Source organism: Lepeophtheirus salmonis, chromosome 4 (genome assembly GCF_016086655.4).
Source record: "Lepeophtheirus salmonis chromosome 4, UVic_Lsal_1.4, whole genome shotgun sequence".
In the NCBI taxonomy this organism is placed as follows: domain Eukaryota; kingdom Metazoa; phylum Arthropoda; class Copepoda; order Siphonostomatoida; family Caligidae; genus Lepeophtheirus; species Lepeophtheirus salmonis.
Genome location: NC_052134.2, coordinates 37,408,009 through 37,413,932, shown reverse-complemented (window position 1 = coordinate 37,413,932; position 5,924 = coordinate 37,408,009). Strand labels below are relative to the sequence as shown.

Sequence of the window (5,924 nt, the reverse complement as noted above, 5' to 3'; positions counted from 1 at the left end):
AATGCCGGGTATGTGAGTAGCATGTTTATGATATTTTTTATTCTATAGTATTATAATTTGTGAAGTTGTATTTTATTGTAAAGGAATTGATTTTGCTTTGTTTACAAAAAAAATACAAGTAAACAACCCTCATGTCCCATTGAATTCACTGGATGAGCTCTGTGAAAGGAACATTAAATTGTCTAGTTACATCATGATTAAGTGACGTCAACTATGATACCACACAATGTATGTATATCATAAGAGGAAAAAAGTTTTTTATAGCGAGCTACATTTGGAAAAAAAATAGTCATATGTTTATAAAAAAATAAAACGACAGAAATTAATGAATGAGCGCCTGAAGAAAAAATTTTCATATATTAACAAATGAACAGAAAAAAGATGCAAGATTTCAAGCTTGGACATTATTACTATTTTGTTGCAAACCCATTATCAACTCAAAAAGTAACTGGCATTCATTTATTGCTGCAAAATCTATGTTTTTGTTGGAGAAATCGTTATCATTCAAAATATCGAAGTTTAACCTCTCATGTTCATAAAACCCGATATATTGGTTAGTACAAAGTATATTTTGCATAATCCTTTTTGCATTTATAATGGTTGCATATGAAGTAAACTCTTATCATATCTTCATAAAATATGTAATTTATTATACATTTTATATATTTAATATTCTTTTAACTCAATAATATTGATCGAACATATAAATCTTTTCATACATAAATCTTCTAATTAATTGGAGTTTACAAGAAACAAATTATATTCAATTAATTTATATTAATCACAGTTGTAAAATTAATTAAATCACATGGAACTGTCTTAAAAATACTATATACATACATAATAATAATTTATCTTAGCAATTTATTTATGTTGTTAAATTGTCATTTTGTTAACAAGTTGTTTGTATAAATTTTGTGTACAAGTTGTATCATTGTAACTTGCATTATAAATCTGTTATAATTTGAATGACATATTATTTAGGACTAATATAGCTATAGGTATTTGAACTTTATAATGTGGCCTATAATTTTGGATCAATTAGTAATTTTCATCGAAAAAGTTAAGTATTTTACCATCATTGTATCGATGGCATAAAGAAAATTCAATTATTTCATTATCACCATCACAAGTTCTGGTTAATATTCATCTCTAAATGGGTTCCTACTTTTACAATGATTTTTTTGAAGATCAACCTTGGAGTAAGAGAACCAACAATTCCAGTTCGACGAAAGAGAAAAAAACACAATTATTTCAGTATACAAAAATATATTTCACTCCTTCTTGGGAGCCTTTTCAATTGTAACTGATTATAATAATTATAAATAAAAGAAATACATAATTTGACAATTAAATATTTTAATTATTTTTTAAAGGAAACTATGGCCTATTAGTAGTTGTAGTTTCCTATGGATTTCTTATTTAATCCTGCTCTCTTGGTCTTGAATTTCCGGCTCTATTCTCCTTCTCTGGTCAATTTCATCAGTTTCATATTTGGAGTCACCTTTTCAATTATTTGTGTTTTCATATAATCCTTCTTGTGGGCACCGGTGAATTGTAATCCAGTAGCTTCTTCTCCTTCATTAACTGCAATCTATATGTTGATTGAGTAGCAATGCCTTCTTTCAGAAATGAGCACCAATTACATTTGTCCTATGTGCACTTTTTGGGGCAAATTATTACTTGCATTCTCTAGTTCACAACAAATATAAATTATTTTAATTTAAAAACTGTCAAACAGTAACAAAAAAATATATTATTGGAATATTTAGTAACTAAAAAGAGTTTCAATAGTATAATGACTGCTTAAGTACTAATTAATTACTGAAATCGAAAAGTTAAAAGTTTGTATCATGTTAAGTTTAATTTTAATATAACCCAATACAGGGGATAATTATTGATAACAGTTGGACAAAATGAGGATATAGTTTATCTATCTATGACTCAAATAAGATTGCAAATATATAAAAAAAAATCTAAAGGTGATTTGGACCCCGATAGGAGTCGGTTAATTAATTATTAAAGCTCTTATTGCATCCCAAGCGACAAACTGTTCTTATGCTCTTGTTATATTTAGAAGCACTACCAATAAGGAAATGTAAGGTTCAAATACTAAATTTAAACTCTATTCTATCCTTTTGCATTAGAAAATCCAATATCTTTGAAACTATCTCTAAAATTTTGTTAATATTGAGATATTTTTATGATAACAATATATTCTAATAAATCACCCAATTGGCAAGATATTTAGTTTTTAAACACTCAAGTTAAAATGAAATATAAATTTTAAAATTGAATAGAATTAATTAAAAATTGATCTTGGGAAACATCAAGGAATACCAAAATATTTATAATGAAAATTTAATATGTAACGAGATATTTTCCTAGAAGCCATAATTTCGAAATGAACAATACTCTCTATTCTAGCTAGACTCTTAAATAATGTATACTTTTCTTTTTTATATACTATTAATTAGAGTTTAACAAGACGAGAGATAAACATTAATAAATTAATAACTGTTGCAAACATATACTTATATGTACTGGTAAATTAATTAACCTAGTGCCTGTTATGAGTTATTAATGACTAGTATTATTAATACGTCCAAAAATGTACCGGATGCTCAGAATTTTAATAATGAGATAAAACTAATAATAAATCACTTTAAAATAGAAAAAAATTATCGGTAAGAGAAAATGTGCAACTTAAAATGTGCAAAATGAAAGTTAAACTATAACAAATTTTAGTATCGATTATTTTCTTAACATCGATATTATAAAAATTAGCATTAATTGTATGTGAAAAAATGGAAGAAAAAAATATTTATTCAATTAGAACGCTTATTCTCTAATACACAACCTTCAATAATTGAAAATAAACAAACATTAATAACTTTTTCAATTAAGTAGTAACCCCAAAAAATCCATTATGAATAAAGTTGAAAATAAGACTCACAAATAAATTTTAGAATAACTTATTATAAAAGTATATCAATTTGTTTTTTTAGCCAAGTAAAAAACTTTTCCTTGGTAAATTTATTCAAACTAAAAATTTACTGTAAAGTACTCAAAGTTATTTAATTTGTTACAATAAATGAATTTAATTTTCAATTTATATTTTATAGAAAGAAAGTTTTTGTTTCGGAGTACTGATATAAAAACATATGTACATTATTTCCAAATAGATTGAACCTAAATTTCATGAGATAGTGCAAGCACTCCGTTGAAAGCCCTTTTTAGAATTAAAACTTAAGCCACACTTTTATTCTGTCAAAAGAATTGAGTTTTCTTTAATTAGTCTAAATATCATTAAATTATGCAACAAAATGTGATTTTTTTTTTTGTAATTTGGGGTGTCCCCCTTTATTTGGCATTAATATATATTAAAATTTTAAAAAACAATAAACAAACAAAAAGTAACACGTAAATGCCATAATAAAAAGATACATTTTCCCTATCCTTATTTTCCTTATACATGTAAGAAATGCAAAAGTAGGCCCATTTATAGAAAATATGCTTCTATAACTGAAAATCTCTAGTGCAGAGGCAATCAAAACGTCGACGAATCCGAGTGAATGGGTTACCCATCGATCATGTCACTCCATATCTCGATGTAAATTTTGTCCAAGGTCAAGTCAACCTTTTACGATGAAAGCTCTGCTTGACATAGGATTCACTGAGTCTCTTATCTCACGACTTTGTATTGGAGTACAACATCGAAATAGACTCAACTAAAAAACTATCCATCACAACAGCGAACAATTCAAAAAGTCCGTCTTCGTATAAAAATTGGAGAAATCCCAGAAACAGATATCACGGCTTACGTTACTCCAGATCTGCAAGATGAATTAATTGTTTCATTGCATGGTCTACAAAAACTAAAAACTATACCTGAATCTTCTCCTTAAGTCATTCAAGTATCTCCAATTAAATATATCATCTGTAAGATAGTATCGACGAAGGGGATACATCTTTCAAAAATATGAAAGCGGAAGAAAAAGTATTATTGGTGAATTTGATTATGTTTTGTTATCTTAGATACCACTACCGGATATTGGCAGGTTGAACTCCATGAAAGTTTCGAAACCTGACCACATTCCTTACATCCTCTTGATATTTATTATACTGTAGAGCTTCAAATGGGGCTGAACGCTTCCAGAGATGAACTTTGTTTGAGAGGTGACAAAACATTAGAAGGTTTGAAAGGATTAAAGAAAATTGTCGATGACATCCTTATATTCGCTTATAAATAGTCAAACTATTTCTTGTTCGATGTAAGGAGAATAATATCACACTACCAAAACTAAATCAAATAGGTGAATCTGTTATGTTTGCGAGATATATTGTTTCATTCAACGGCATATCACCGGACCCAGAAGAAGTCGCAGCCATCGCCCAATTTCCTTCACCAAGCAATTTGACTAATCTCAGATCATTTGTTGACCTTGTTAATCACATATTACACAATAGCTTTGCGGTCTACTAAAGAACAATATTAATTTTCAGTGGCCACATGAAAAGGCATTTGAGAAAATATATGCAAAGATTCTCACCGATCCAAAAGACTCTGTTCTCGCTCACTTCGATCAAAACCTACCCATCACACTCCTAGTGGATGTTTTACGTCCTTGGGGCATTGGTTTTGCTCTTATACAAATCCACAGGGATTGCTCTACTAGATAAATTCAAAGTGGTTCACGATATTTAAAAGAGGCTGAAACAAGATATGCAGTTTGCGAAATTAAAACTTGGCCATTCAATAGGATATCCTCAAATGTAGAACTTAGTTATTGGATACTAAGGTTAAAATAGTTACAGACCATAAAACTCTCATAGGAATGTTTCGCGGCTCTTATATAGACTTAACGGAAAAATCAAGGATCAAACGTATTTTGAAGAAGGTGGTAAGATATTGTTATGAAATTAAAAGGGTCCCAGGGAAAGAGCACCAAATAGTTGATGCCTTATCACGTTGTCCTAAAAATGATGAATACAAGGAAATATCCGTTCCGTACATTAAGTGATTTACCTCATAAGTCATTCACAAATAACTTCAACTAAGTCTGTCACTTATATCATGTTGACGTGGTTTGAAGAAATGGGGTTTACAATGCATATTCGAACGGACGGTGTACCACAATTCTAAACGGAATTTGGGGACTTCTGCAAGGATATGGCATTAAACGTGAGCTCGCATCCCCGTACTCACCCAATCCAACGGGCATGCAGAGGCTACTATCAAATCCATGCAGTTAACTCTCAAAAATCTAATAACTAGGCTTCATTTTGCTCATCACTCCTGGAATGGAGAAATACATCCAGATCTGACGAACTCAGTCCACCAAAATAGGTATTTGGATATTCACAAAGAACTCGGGTCCCCGCATTGCCCATTGTCTACACTTACATTTCGATTTTTATAATATTTATTTTAGGGCGTATTGAAGATTCGAAATTCATTTGTTGATATGAAAATAGAAGTAAATAAAAAAAAAAATACTTTGAAAAAAGCTTCTTAATTTGTAACAAATGTCTTCTGCATTTTTGTATTTTGCTTTGCACTCCAAAAAATTGTACACAAACAACTTAAATTGATTAAAAAATGATGATTTTTTTTCGTTCAGTAATTATAATTTCTTATAATGCTTATCATAATTTCTTTTAAATGAGATTGGTAACAAAAACTTTATTCAAAAAAAAAAAAAACCATTTCAAAATCTCTTTTTTTTTAAATTACTAAAGATGAGTTATTATTTGCAATGTACATTAGTATTTTGCCATATTTTTAGATCTAGCAGTTACGAAGTCTTAAGATATTATACAAACACTCAAAAATGAGGTCTCCGCTGTCAAACTTTGCTTTATTATGGTTAATATGTATAGAAAAAATATAAATCCGTGAACCACAAAAATTTAAGAAAATA

At 28.9% G+C, this 5,924-nt stretch overlaps 1 long non-coding RNA gene across 1 annotated transcript; it reads right to left on the bottom strand.

Moving 5' to 3' along the window:
* Positions 1–3,375: 3,375 nt before the first annotated feature.
* On the bottom strand, positions 3,376–5,566 carry LOC121116424 (uncharacterized). The gene is made up of 3 exons (XR_011779546.1): positions 5,030–5,566; positions 3,892–4,977; positions 3,376–3,836 (listed from the first exon to the last, which is right to left on the bottom strand). It is a non-coding gene; the product is annotated as an uncharacterized lncRNA (long non-coding RNA).
* Between the last annotated feature and the right edge of the window lie 358 nt (positions 5,567–5,924).